This window comes from Rhipicephalus sanguineus, chromosome 7 (assembly GCF_013339695.2).
Source record: "Rhipicephalus sanguineus isolate Rsan-2018 chromosome 7, BIME_Rsan_1.4, whole genome shotgun sequence".
Lineage (NCBI taxonomy): Eukaryota > Metazoa > Arthropoda > Arachnida > Ixodida > Ixodidae > Rhipicephalus > Rhipicephalus sanguineus.
In genome coordinates this window covers 71,256,506-71,271,155 of record NC_051182.1, presented here as the reverse complement: position 1 = coordinate 71,271,155, position 14,650 = coordinate 71,256,506, and the positions used below count along the sequence as shown (strand labels likewise).

The following is a 14,650-nucleotide window of genomic DNA, read 5'->3' as shown; positions in this document are numbered from 1 at the left end:
GTGTTACTGCTTTGGAGTCATCCTGCTATTCACTGAGGACGTACATACAACTACTGTAGAGTTTTGCTTCGGCGGCAAGCATCGATAGCCGCACTACTACGTCCGTGGTACAAGCAGTAGAAACCTGTCGTCTGCTAGAACAAAAAGAAAAAAAAATCTACTGGAAAAGTATTTACCTTGTCTCGTATAAATTTTTCTTGAAGACAAGTCATTATGTTTTAACTATTTTGCCCAATAACATGCATTCTCTAACAATTTCACACGGCCACGTTTTCTTTTTCTTTTTCACGAACAACAATTCAAGCTAGATCCATCCATAGCCGAAGCCAGATGTTGTTTGCCTTTGTTTGCGAGCGTCTCGTGTGTGTTCTCGTCCACAAGAAGATTAAAGGTAAAAGCATTAAATTTACTTAAGAAAGCTTCGTTCCTCGTTTGTGCGGTGTGCAAAGAATGCGCGCAATTCCCGCTGTTCTCGGAGTGCCGATGAAGTACGAGTCGTTCAAGGAATCAACGAAATGTGCGGGCGCTTGAATGACTCCATGGCTGACGCCCGTGGCCACCTGCTACACGCCAGTGCGAAAGAAACTAAAGGTAAGTGGGACAGCGTATTATGTGAAGTATGCAACTCAGCGCAAGGCTCTGTTACCGCACTCGGACGTGGCGTCGTAAAGAGGCAGCCTTACGCACCTTTGCGAGCGATGACATTGTGCGCGTTACCGATTCGCTTTGACTACGCCGATCTGAGCGGAGCCATGGCGCATCGGCACGGCCTTAGGGGAGCGAATTCGCGACAACTGCGAGAACATGAATGTGTGTGATGATCGATTTTTTCTTGTGTGCATTGCAGTCTGCAGGACGCAAGTGGCGCTTGCTTCGTTTGTTGTTGATAAATCAAGGCCTGCAGCGTCATTTGCTGCTGGGCAGCATTTTGCTCACGTTCGTGGGCTATATAATTTGTAACGTGGCTCAATTCATCTAGCCAACCACTTAAATGGTGATAATGAGCCTACATTTACGGTGAAGTGTTTATTATGCGCTTGAACGCTGGCTTGAGCTAGTTAAACGTAATCGTGTGTGCCTTGTGTAGGGAGAGATGTTAAAAGAATATGTGTGTGTATATGCACGTCGCCTTCGCGTGTCAGTAATATTGCACCAGCCAGCAACCACGTTGGACATCTGACGGTTATGAAAACTTGCATGCACAATGTGAGACTTCGTATTCTGTCAGAGTTTCGCTTTTTATACATTAATGTGCTGCCAGCATGTAGTAGAATACATTACGCTGCTGTGTGGCAGTGGTGTGATTATCACAGTGCTGTGGGGTTGCTGATTGAAGGATTTATAGGTACGATGCAGGAGAATTTCTCATCTGACTAGCTCATCAGGCATGTGCGTGTTTTAGCGCAAACAAGACAAGGACAGAAGGTTGACATGTAACGACAGGACCAGCACACAGTTACGTGTCACCCTTCTGTCCGCATCTTGTTTGCACTAGAACGCCTATGTTTGCATACTTTTAGCAACAGGCTTTTCTGTTATGCTTTTCTTGCCCAATTTGTGCTACAGTACAGTCGTCAGCTATATGAGTGTAAGCACTGACATTAGCATTTAAAGGTCAGAGTGACTAAATGCATAGTAATGAACAGCATAAAGTAAGAACGAGACACGTAAGTAAGAACAATGCGGGACAAGTACAGGCTGTCAAATGAAAAATTTATTGCACAAGACCTTGCCTGAATAGCATTAGCGGTACACCTCGTGCACGTGAGGGTCCGGTTAGAAAAAACAAGTTACAAAATCAACAGGCTTCATTGATTTTGTAACTTGTTTTTTCTAACCGGACCCTCATTTGCACGAGGTGTGCGGCTAATGTTATTTAGGCAAGGTTCTACGCAATAAATTTTTCGGTTGACAGTCTGTGTTCGTCCTGCATTTTTCTTGCTTTTGTCTCTCGTTTATACTTTGTGCTGTTCATTACTATGCATCCATACCAACTGGCTTACTTTACGACTATTTTGGACTATATGCAGTTGGCAAGCGCAATAGTGTTCATAACAATTGCTCAAGCGAAAAGGTATCTCTTGCTATTCAGTAAGTCGCATTTATATTGGTAATCATTGATTAAACATGTGTTCAGTGTTCTCTCTCGTAGTGCTCACAAGCGTACATATCAAAATAGATGCAGCATATATAAGCGTGCTTTTTAGCAAAGCAAACTATGCTATTACTTTGAGCACCTCACAAAAGACAGCTGCATGCTTACTTTCCACGTATTCAGGTGTGCTTGAAATACATTTCAATTCGTCAGCACACTGGCACTAACCCTAGTAGCACCAAATGTTGACACATTGTTGCCGCCACATTGAGAAAGTTACGTGAATGTTGTGGCAACATTGCTTGCTACTAGGGAACACTTCACACTGAGGGCAACATTAACCATTGTTTGAGTTCTATCTTAAAAAAAAATGTCGGCGTGCCTCTAGGGAGCTTACACAGTGGGGGGGGGGGGGGTATAGGTGGCTATTTTGTTGTCATAGCGAGTCGAGGTGGCAGTCAGGAAAGTGTGCGCGGAAGCAGCTCTCGCTTCAAAGGTTCTGGCGCGATGATGCACTGTGTGGTATATGTTCCCCTTGTATTGTAGCAAGCATATATAACTACTCTACTGTAGCAGTTGCACCCAATGTAAGGCAAAGAAGTTGCAGTTGGAGAAAGATGGTTGCTGCATCTACAACACACCGAAGGGCACACAATAAACCCTATACATACCACGCATTTTTGACCATGTCGAGGAGCAGTTTTTCTCAAAACCTAATAGAGTTATCCACATAATACAATAATAATTTTCTTCCAAATTTGGCACTCTTTCAACTGTACTAGATTAATTAAAATCTGATTATTATTACTTTTTTCGGTGAACTTTTGCCACTAGGACCTAAATTTTGGGTTAATTTGCATCTTTCAAAATTTGTAACACAAAAACAGTGAAGTGCCTAATTTCAATTCTGGTACAGTATTTGTATGCACTTACGCTGAATACATAGAAAAATATTGAACTGGTTTTGTTGAAATACATGGAAAATAATGGTAGCTAAGTAATAAAAACATAGTTTTAAGTCAATCAAGATTAAAGTAAGAAAACAGCTGAAAGGGGATCTCTTGCCACAAACAACGTTAAACTATTTTATTTAGTGCCTACAAGCTTGGTAATCATTGCCAAAGTCATTTTTTTCCTCTTTGGAGCCTGTAGTCTTGCTTGCCTTGCTTCTTATGTGAGCTGTCATACAGCTCTATTCACAAAGTATCGTCGATTGTGGTCAACTTCTTTTAGCAAATTTACTGTGCTTTGGCCAGGCTTCAGTCCTAATGATTTCAGTATTTCGGCACGTGCGATACTGCCATCATTAGATGAAAAAAAAAGCATCCATCGTCGCAATCTTTAACCCTTTCGGCCCTGGCGGTGTCAATTGACACCATCACACAAAACTTGCCCTAGCACCTTGGCAATGAAACCAAAACTGCCGATTCTTGGGGGAATACTTCTTCAATCATCCCCCCTGCGATTGACACCAAAATGGTGACATGCTTGCGGAGCTGGAAGCGGCAAAGAAGAAGAAGCTTGACCGAAGTCATGGGTGACGCCGAGGCGGGTCAGCTGAGGCGGGTGAGCGCCATTTTCGGATCGACGTACCGAAGCTGTTTCAATGAGTATCACACTGAAAAATGAGGACGTGGTTCACATTTTGTGTACTCTAGTGAATAGCAGGAAAAAAGATGCAATTTTTCTCATTTCGCAACCGCTGAGCCCTGATGACCTAATTTGACGTCATGTCTGTAAATCCATTAATACTTGCACCACTGGCTCAATTTTTCGTTTTTTGTCTTCTGAGGTCATAACTATTATGAAAACACGCACAAAAATATTCCCTGACCAAAATAAAAAATCCAGGGCTGAAAGGGTTAAGACTCTGGAGCCTAAAGAAAGAGAGCAAGGACTTTGTGACACAATTCCGATTAGCTCAGCACTTGGACCACTCAGTTTGCATGCACAGTTCTGTCTAATTGCATCCCAAATAATATTGATGCCCATTAGAGCATACCCGTTGTCACTCTGTGCGCGAGTTGCCTTGAAGGACGCTGAAAAGGCTGGGATTCAATGACGAAGAGTGTGATGGTTCAGTATTCGGCATTTCAGCACGTCGCTAACATTTATTCACATTTACAAGACAACTGTATTAGTTGCCACGAAATATACTGTTGCTGAAGGCTTTCTCTACCCTCAGCATCTCAACTTATCGATTGGCACGACAGACACAAGGTGTAATGAAGCTAGGAGCTAAAATTGTTTGAATAGATGTGCTCTGAACCACGAATGTGAATAAAGACGCACACAGCATCTTCGGATTGTCTTAGCTGAAAAATCAGGCATGCAGAAAGTTACCCGACAATTTCAGAAAATGGACTGTAAGCACGGAGTGCATACGAGGGGCTTGTCTTGGGTGCGTGTTCACACACTACTTGCTTTCGGAAAATGAGGTTCTCAGCTACAAAAAAGACTTTCAAAGAAATGCACGAATATGCAAAATAAAAAAAGCAGGATACACTTCCCAAATTGCAAACAATAAAGTGATTTTTTTTTAATTTTGCTTTACCCTGTGCCCTTAACGAGCACGACAAGATGAAGGAGCTATTTTGAGCAGTGTCAGGGTAAATGGCTCACGCACAAGGACAGTCCCAACAAGCATCACATCTGTCCTCAGCACTTTCTCCCTTGTAGGTAAACCATGCTTGGCTTTTAGAGTTTCTCTGTTTCGTGTGTGAGTGGACTAAACAGAGCTACTGAAACGTTTTGGTCTCTTTAGGGACTTCGCGAAGCTTTTCTGGGAGCGTGTGCGGTAGCTTCATGGAAAGAAGCGCAAGTACAGTACATACTGGTGCAATCTCCTTGATGACATTGAGGTTGCAATCTTTGACATTAGTTCTGAGCAAGGAGCACGAGGTCAGCAAATATGTACTCAGCAGCACCCTTCTGGAAGGATCCTTACGATACAACGAAAAAAGCCATCTATCCTCACCCGTTCACACTTCATGCAGCCGACTGCATCGTGTACGTAAACCTGTGGCCACGTGTCGACGCCTCGGACATTTGCAAATTACTTAAATTGAGGACGATGCAGCGAGCGATGGAAAGGAAAATGATAGGTGTAACCTTAAGAGACAGGAAGAGAGCAGAGTGGGTCAGGGAACAAACGGGGGTTAAGGACATCATAGCTGAAATCAAGAAGAAGAAATGGATATGGGCCGGGCACGTAGCACGTCGGCAGGATAACCGGTGGTCATTAAGGGTAACTGACTGGATTCCAAGAGATGGCAAACGCGTGAGGGGGAGACAGAAAATTAGGTGGGTAGATGAGATTAAGAAGTTTGCAGGTATAACGTGGCAGCAGAAAGCACAGGACCGGGTTGATTGGCGGAACATGGGAGAGGATTTTGCCCTGCAGTGGGCGTAGACAGGCTGATGATGGTGATGTCTTACGTTTTGTCGAGCTTTGTCGTGCAGCAGCAGTGAAGTCATAAACGGCTCTAGGCCACAACACTGTGAGAAGTGGCTAGTTACACGAGCCTAGAGAAAATCTGGGGCCGATAGCGTCGTGGTCATGACATGAGCAAGTTGTAAGGACGCTCTAACTCTCGGTAAATATTAATTTTATCATTGTTTTAATTCATCTGTACAGTGGCCCAGTTGCAGAAACAGTGAAGGCCTCATTAAAAAGGGACCTTACACATGAAGCCACAACGGTCCTGGGTCGTCGCAGCAGAACCTGATACGTTTCGTGTGCATTTGCCTACCCTAAAGGAAGCAATGAGGACAAACGTGATGCTTGTCAGGGTTGCCTATGCGCTAGAGCCATCCACGCCGGCACTGTTCTGATAGCTCCTTCATCTTGTGCTCGCTGAGGCGCACCTTCGGCATCTTGAAGACGTTGCAACCATCTTTCTGTGACTGTGACTTTGCCATACTTTGCATGCAACTACTACAACCTACAACTGCACGCGCTTCCCCGATTGCCAGCTCAACTGGCTGTGACAACAAAATGGGTGCTACCTCATTGCCACCATTGGTGCAAGCTCCCTATAGAATGCTTCTGTGTCTTGCATGTATATCTGTGATTGAAAAACATTATGTAAACTATGCTCATCTCACAAATTGGTTGCAGCACTGTGGGGGCTGCAGGGTGGCTTTGCCAGTAGGAAGGGCGGAAATTCCTGAAGATGTATTCATCCATGCTGCATCAGCTGCTTGGTGTTTTCATAGCATCTCTGCACATGTGCTGGGTAGGTAAAGTAAGCTGGTAGCAGAACAGGGAAAACGAAAACATGGCAGCACCACTTGAAGCGCGTGCCTTTCACGTTGAATTTATCAAGTTGTCATCGTGCACTGTGTGGCCTGTAATTTTTAAAGTGGCACTTCTATTTGCTTTACATTTGCATCCTCATGCTTCGACTGCAATGTACTCTCAAGTTCTTGGTGACAAGGCTTAACAAGTGTGACTAAACAAACAACTGATCTCAATAATGACGAAACATACCTGATGCTTTGTTTTCAGCGTAACGTCGTTCATAGCTATAGCTGACTTCACCGTTTATTTGTGGTTGATGGTTGGGGGCAAGCAGCAAGCACGACTTCGGATTGAAGCGGGCGGTCATGGCTGCATGAGCTGTGCGATGTTGCTTCGTAACCACAGTTACTGGTGGTTACATATACAATAAAGGCACACGACGTACATTCGAAACGAGGTTAACATATCGGATATCACTGTGACAAATCATGTGCCAAACAAATGCAAATGTCTCAAGCTTGCTACTTGAAACGGCCCCTAAACCACCCAGAGGTCGAAATTTAGTTCTGGTTTTGCAGTTGTGCATAAGTCTACAACGAACACATAACCATGAGAATTTTTTGAAACTGTGCCGTAATAGTGGAGTTACACGCGTTTGACGATACAATACAGGCCCTCTCTGGTTTCACTTTTTCCTTCTCTATGCTTCGTTCGTCAGCTCGTCTCTCTTCCTGACTGAGTGCTCCTCTTCACCATGCCAGGAGGAAGAGCGCCCAGTCTCATAGAGTGAAGCGTATATTTACAGGGACCAGATGACGTGTCCAAATGAACCGATTTTCCAAATTAATGAGTCAAATTAACGAGCTTTTACTGTACAGCAAACACAACGACTCGAAAACACATCATCAGGCATCTTCTGCTAGGATGCATGACATACTGGTTTTTTTTTACCTTTAAACGCAATTTAAAAATGTAATCCTACTCAAATTGCGAAAAGCATGCCCTGTAATTCACAGTCTTTATATTTCCGCCAGGATCTAATCACATGTTCTGGCCAGTTATCGGTCCCTTTAATGATTAATAAATCTTTGCATATTTTTCAGTGTAGTGCCACCATCAGTGTCAACATAAGCCATTTCATAAAGAAGCCGTCCAGAGCATTCAGCTAACGTTGCCTGCCTGTCCAGTTAGGGTTGTGGTTGTGCTGGATGAGCTTTTTTTACATACAGTGCATAGTGAACTAACACCTTCAAAGTCAAGTGCAGCTTCAAAACAAAAGAACTAATATAGAGGTTGCAAATGCAGGGCCTTAACTTTAAGAAGGGATGCCTCAATGTGCCTTCTGGAAAATGGGAGTGTTTTCATTGGCTGTAGAAATTCGGCTATCATAATTTACAATTCTAAAGACCTCATCTACGATCTTGTGCAGGTTGATCTTAAGCAGAAAACCAGAAGCGGCAGTGGTCTCCAGTAGAGACCCAAGGACCCCAAGCTCTCTGTGACACAAACAGGAAGGGCACTGTGGTGCATTGAAAACCTGCTCCAGTAGTGCATTACCAGTGCACTATGCTGCTGTTTCATCAAGGAGAAAGGAGGTGACCACCCTCAGAGGAACTTCATGCTCTACAGTGTGAGTGCCTGGATGGTTTCGTTTTTGTCCTGTCACACGTGCTGAATAGTGGGTGAGATTGAACCGGGGTGGCTAGAGGAATAGGGGTGACAAGTGTGGTAATTTCTCTAGCCAGGTAGTGTCTGCTTTTGCACCAGTGCTGTTAGTGGCCCCAAGTGGTGCAGCTGTTCAGAAGTTTCAAAATGGTTGTGGCTGCCGCCACAGATTACTGTAGCTTTGTCACCTCGGTAAATGTTCAGATGCATCAGGAAAAATTCGCTATGTTACTTTCTTCTACAGCTGCCAACATTTTGCATTATACTTGAGTTGTTCCGGGCGTAAGAGCACAAATGAGCCTAGCATAGATTAAATGCTGAAATTTTACTCACGGGAGGCCCTGCATGTATGCTTGGCATTGTTATCATAAGCACCTTGGTTGGGTCAGCACATATGGTGAAAAAGTGGGTATCCGTTGCATCATGGATGCTACATATCCCATTGATCACATCCAGTGAATCAGATGCAGTGGCATACTGGTCAACCGGTCTCGTTACAGATAAATGATGTGTAAATGGACATTATTTGCAAAAAAACCATATCAGCACATTCATTGAATAAACCAGGTACAGCATGGACCGCTTATAACAAGTTGCCAGAGTCGCAAATATCTGCACTATAAGCGGTACTGCCCTGTAAACAAAACAACATTTGTGAAAGGCTGTACATCTGAAAAACATGACCAACAGGCACCCGCATGACTCCGACTATCTAGGCATGCAACTTGGGCGTAAATTTGCCAGTGTTGAAAGGTTAAAGTCTGCGGACCTGCAGTGTTGACATAGTGAACGTGGAAACGAGAAAACAAAAACAAAGGGTGCCGTAGCGGAAAGCCACCGACTGACTTTGCAGACCTCCTGATTTATGCGGAGTTTGTTGTGGTACCACACTGGCCATAAACTACACGTCGAACGGCTATTGAAATTGCGGGCACAATGTCCAAAAAACAGTGCCAACCGTGAACCACCAATCTAGTGTTGCACATGCACTCCCTATTTTCGGTGAAGATTTAAGTCACTTCTGAATGCAACAACTGCAAAACGTTTCATTGACTCGGCACCAAACCGCAACCTTGATAGTCCGCAGACACTAACAACTAGGTAGCTAGTGCTCGTTAGGCCTAGCGTGCGGGAGTTTGCCCCAGACAACACGGCTATTGGGCGTAGAAGATGTCGCACTCCTGACCTAAACAGTGGGCAGCAGGTGTGAAACGAAATTCCGGTCCGCGATCGGGAAAGTCGCGCCAACTATCTATCCTGAAAGAGTCTTCCAAGCTTGTAATTGTAAGTCCACCTGCGGGTAGCAAAGGCAAAAGCTTGGTCATGTCTTAAAACATTGTCACTTGCTGGGGAATAGAAGTTGCACGCACAGTATCTCGCTCTACGATGAGACTATTTGCCTGACAGAAAACCGAAGAGCCAAACAGCAGTTACGTGCACTTCATGCAGACACGGGTGGCCCTTCAGAGTGCAGCGTACACACAACAAGCAGCCAGAGCAAAGGGAGCAAAGGCTTTTCTGTTGCCTAGGCAATCACTCCCCCTCCTCACACCATGATGCCCCCCTTGTTTTTCTTTTTTTTTCTTCCACTGTTTCCCGTTCATTCACTCTTTGTCTCATCCTCCATAACGCTGTGGTTCTTCTCTCCCAGGCTGATCTGAAGCGCACTCGTCCGTGTCTGAGAATTTTGCGGCAGCCGCCTTATAGCCGGTGTTTCATGTGGGGGGACTGCACAGTAAGCGGTATGCGTGTATACGTGGTGCTTTATGGGAGGGTATGCTGAAGCCAGAAAAAACTGCAATATAACCGGTCCTGCACTGTAAACGATTGCGTTATAAATGGTGTGAACTGTACATAAATATTTTATACACCTTAGACTGGGGCACATGTTTACATTGAAAAGTTGAAGATACTGGCGAAAAGGAAATTTAAATAAACATACTTTTTTATCGTAGCCATTTGAAATGTTTCTTCTCATTCCACAGACAGTCCTTACTGCATTTCGTGGTCTTGGATCTCGGGATTCAGTGTTAGTATATAATTTGTCTTCCTATGCTGGTTAGAGTTAACCAGATGTTGCACTTACTTGCATTACGACTGCAGCACTAATTCTGTCAACCAAATTTTATTATCGTTCTTCCCTTGTAATGCACACTCTGAACAACTTCCCATCCTGCGATGGCAGTTAGGTTGCCAGGTGTCCGTTGCTTTGCTTTGTGCTTTGTTTTTTCTGCGTAATTGAGTTTGAAAATTAGTCTCTCATTGTGCTCGAACGGGGTGCTATTCGTTGTTTCTCTAACAATGACATTAGATGCACCTTACAGTAGAACCCCGCTATTATGTTTTTGAAGGGACTGTAAGAAGTAAACATAAAAGCCAGGGAATGCAAGAGCCTAAAAACAGGAAAAACGAAAAAATTATAGTGGTACAGAATTTTATTTTAATGTTTACACACTTGAAAAAACCGTGCGACGTTGCCTGGTGCATTTACTCATGCCTGAGCAGAGCTAAAAGTTCTTCGAGCACCTGCAGTGTTATATCCTTTTAATAAATCTAGTGCGACCACGGCCGACACCTTGCAAGTGATCACTTTTGGCGACACTTTCGCGAGGTTCTCACCAGATGCGTCACCGTCTCCAAGCAATAATTTAACACTGGTAGCATAGTGTCAGACCACCACGGCTTGTAATAGATGTTCAAATGCCTCATGAGAATACACCCAAAAGCAAGCATTGAAGAAAATAATCCTTGCTTCATCAATTGCTAAGCTTTGTCACTGGTGTACCCATTGGCGCACACTCAGCCATGATCTCGTTGATGGATAGAACCACAGAGTTGAAAGCGGCATCATCCACAGATATGTAATCAACATATAGGATTCTTTTGGCACCAACAGTTGTAAGCATCAAAGAACTAAGCACACGCAACACAATCAGCATGAGGAATCCGACCACGAACTGTGCAATGTCCTTCAAGAAATAACAATGATGGTGAGTCCACGTCAATGCGACATCGGGAACAAACGTCAGTCTTGAAGGCCTTTCTTTCGCGAGCAGGAAACAAGTATAAAACTAATTACGTCATATATAGATGCTATCTCTATTACGAATCTCGAATGCTATGCTTTTGTGTGTGGAAACCTAAAGTACGTTATGCATGTCGCTTGTGCCACTCATGTGGCTAAACAGTCATGCCAGACCAAGCAGTGTGAAAAGTCAATATGGTCGCTCTCTTCAGTGGTCGCTCGGCCGGCTGGGAGCGCACTTCGCGACGTATCATACAGGAACGGTCCCGCAATACATTGGATCTTGTGGCAGCTATGCCGGGGCCGGTGGAAAATGGCATAATAGCCGGGTAAACACAGCAGTGTGAAGCGTAACGGTTTGTTTCTACTGTACCTTGCAACAGAAAGGCACTGTGGCTGCGTGGAGAGGTGTACAAATGAGCACAGATACATCGACAGTGCTCTCATCTATTCAACCTTTGTGTTGTCTCATTCAGTGCATGAATTGTGGACACATGGCTTTGCTATCGCTAAGGTGCCTATGTGGTACTGGATTGCACAACGCCTTGAACATTTTTCAGTTCAGTGGGAGCACGGGTTCATCAGTCTCGAGATAAGTGCTTCCTCTCTATTGCTGCACATGATCAAATAAAGGTTTCGCTTAGTATACTGCTACACGGCTCTGGCTTTGAACTTCTCAAGACGAATGTCGGTTCGTTGCTATTTACAGTCACGAATTTATCCATTATGGAAACTGCGGATCAGCAAAGCTTTTGTAGCAGGTGAGCACTATTGATTGCATCGGTTGCCACCAGAGTGTCGACGCACAAATTGCCATAGTAAGAGCCAATCAAATGTCTGCGTACATTGTGAATTTTATCAGACCTGCCTTTTTTTTCTTGCTTTCCTATGCAGCCATTGTATGTGAGGATGGCAGTAACAGAAAGGTTACAGTTTGAGCTTTGGAACAATAAAAAAATGGTAGTGGGAAAATGACAGATGCCTCCATGCACTTTGGCTTTTTTAACTCCTTTAATTGTTCGCAGCGACTGAATTGCTTTTTCAGGGACAGTGCATATTCAGCTGAATTGTTTGACACAAACTACCTAGATCAGTGATTCTAAGCAAGAGATATCTTGGGACCCCTTGCGGGCCGATGAAGTGGTGAGGGACACCTTGCAGTGAGAGAAATGGGGAGGGGGTATAAGTTAGCACAATATGCAACAAGACATGGATGCCTTTTATTTCCTCCTGGCAAACAACGCTCAAACTAAAGTGTAATGTCAATTCGATCTCAATACCTTGTCAATAAGTTGTGCCGTCTGCAGCCACATTCAATGTGTTTCTAGCTATGTTTTCTTTTCAAGTGTACAAGGGTAGAAAAGGTATCCTCGCGTGCAAATGTCATAGAAAACTACAATGAAAGCTTCACAGCCATCTCATGGAGAAGTGTAAACATAAGTCAGCTCGGCCGCAATACGAGCACGTTATGCGGTGAAGCATACTAAAATTCAGAAGGGGCCGCTGTGACGGGACGTAGTGTGCATCTAAAAAGAAAGTTCCCTTTTTGCTAGAAAAAGTTTCGCGGGCCCCCGAAATGGCTTCGTGGACTCACATTTGAGAACCACTCACCTGGATAAAAGGCAGTGTATATAGAGGCAAATGCAAAGGCATTAAAGATGACGAAAAGGGGTGTTTCCTTTTTTTTGCAATTTTTGTGTTATGTGCTGTGCATTTTGCAGTGCAGTTCATGCAAAGCTGAGTGAACATAGGCCTTAAAAACAAATTTTGCCTGTGTTGAGCCTGATTCTTTGGTTATAATCATGGCAGCCATTGTTAAAGTTGCGCTTTGCAACTTTATTGTTCCTTAATATGTTTGTTCTCTTGAACCTTTTATCCTGCATAATGATGCTCTGAAGTCTGATTTAATTTTTCTCCCAAACAAAAAGTGAGATCATTACGTGGCACTAAATAAACAGTCGCTTAATTCTACTGCACCTTTTACATTCTTTGTAGGGCAGTTATTTTAGATATCAGTGTTTAAAATGCGATGAGCCTATTGCATGCATCATGGCTTTAGCACTATTGCAAATAGCACATCTACCTAACTCTCTCGTTGGCAAATAATTTGTCTTTCTGCTCACGTAGCGTTGACTTCTGGCCTATTTCAGATGCTTTTGAGTGTCACGTGGAGAAGTGTGGAAGGCGTTCCTCCATGGAAGAGCGGTGACCGGAGCGTGAGCTGATACCTGGCAGACAAGCTGGATGTCATTGCAACTGGTGGCGTAAGGAGAAGACAACAAGATGCTTGTGTGGTTGTGCGTGCCGGGACTTGATTGCGTCTTTTCTCAGACTACACTGTTTTTACTTGTACACATGTAAAATAAATATTGTTTGCTCAATTTGAGATATCAGAAACTACTGTACAAGTCAGTTTTCACCTTACAGAAAATAGATTTTAGTGTCCCCAAATGGACGGTACGAAATCCTAATGGGATCTGATGCGGAAACCGAATATATTAAAACTGCGTCCTGCAGTTTCCGCATGACCACAATTCCGCATGGCATTCATATCATACGGCATCCGTAATACCATATTTCCATATATATGGATGCCATATATACGGAGCTTTTGATGCGGAAACCATATATATGGATCGTGCGGATCCGTATCTTGCGGATCCATACCATGCGGATCCGTAATACCATAATTCTATATGTACGGATCCGTATCTTCCGTACATACGAAATTTTTCACTAGGGAAGAGCTGCCGTAAATGCGGTTCCTCTGTCTGTGATCACGACAGTTGGTGCACCATGCCTCAGTACAACGTTCTCGACGAAAAATCGTGCAACCTCCGCTGCTGTGTTTCTCTGAATAGCCTTTGTTTCGGCAGAACGGGTGAGGTAGTCGGTCGCGACGATAACCCAGCGGTTTCCTGCGCTTGAAGTTGGAAGTGGACCCAAAATATCCATTCCAATTTGGTCAAACGGTGTTCGTGGGACCTGAACGGGTTGCAGGAGGCCAGCTGGCTTAGTCGGGGGTGACTTGCGTCGCTGGCAGTCGAGGCAAGTACGAACGTGGTGCTTCACGGATGTGGTGAGTCGTGGCCAGTAGTACCTTTGCTGTACTCTGGCCAATGTTCGCGTGTGGCCTAAGTGGCCAGAAGTCACCTCGTTGTGGCATGCCTGAAGTACTTCGGTGCGAAGTGATGCCGGGATGACGAGCAAATAGGTGGATCCGGTCGACGAAAAGTTTCTTTTGTAGAGTACTCTGTCTCACAAACAAAACGATGACAATACTCTTGCGAAAACCCTAGGTGCTTTCTGAGATCTTCCGTCTAAGTAATTAATTAGACCAAGCAACTCAGGGTCATCACGTTGCTGCTGCGCAATGGCGGACGTGTCGAGAACACCAAGGAATGCTGTTTCCTCCTCATCGGGTAGAACAGCCGACTCAATCGGTGACCGGGACAGACAGTCAGCGTCCATATGTCGCTTCCCCGACTTGTGCACGACCGTCATATCGAACTCCTGGAGCCGCAGACTCCAACGCGCTAATCGCCCGGTAGGATCTTTAAGGTTTGTCAACCAGCACAGAGAATGATGGTCGCTAATAACTTTGAAGGGGCGGCCATACAAA

At 44.4% G+C, this 14,650-nt stretch overlaps 1 long non-coding RNA gene across 2 annotated transcripts; it reads left to right on the top strand.

Moving 5' to 3' along the window:
• The first annotated feature begins 478 nt into the window (after window positions 1-478).
• On the top strand, window positions 479-13,721 carry LOC119399526 (uncharacterized). 2 transcript variants are annotated; one of them, XR_007416876.1, is made up of 5 exons: window positions 479-591; window positions 6,216-6,333; window positions 7,768-7,968; window positions 9,989-10,032; window positions 13,179-13,721. It is a non-coding gene; the product is annotated as an uncharacterized LOC119399526 (long non-coding RNA). The 2 variants fall into 2 exon arrangements; XR_005184878.2 differs by lacking the exon at window positions 9,989-10,032.
• Window positions 13,722-14,650: the final 929 nt, after the last annotated feature.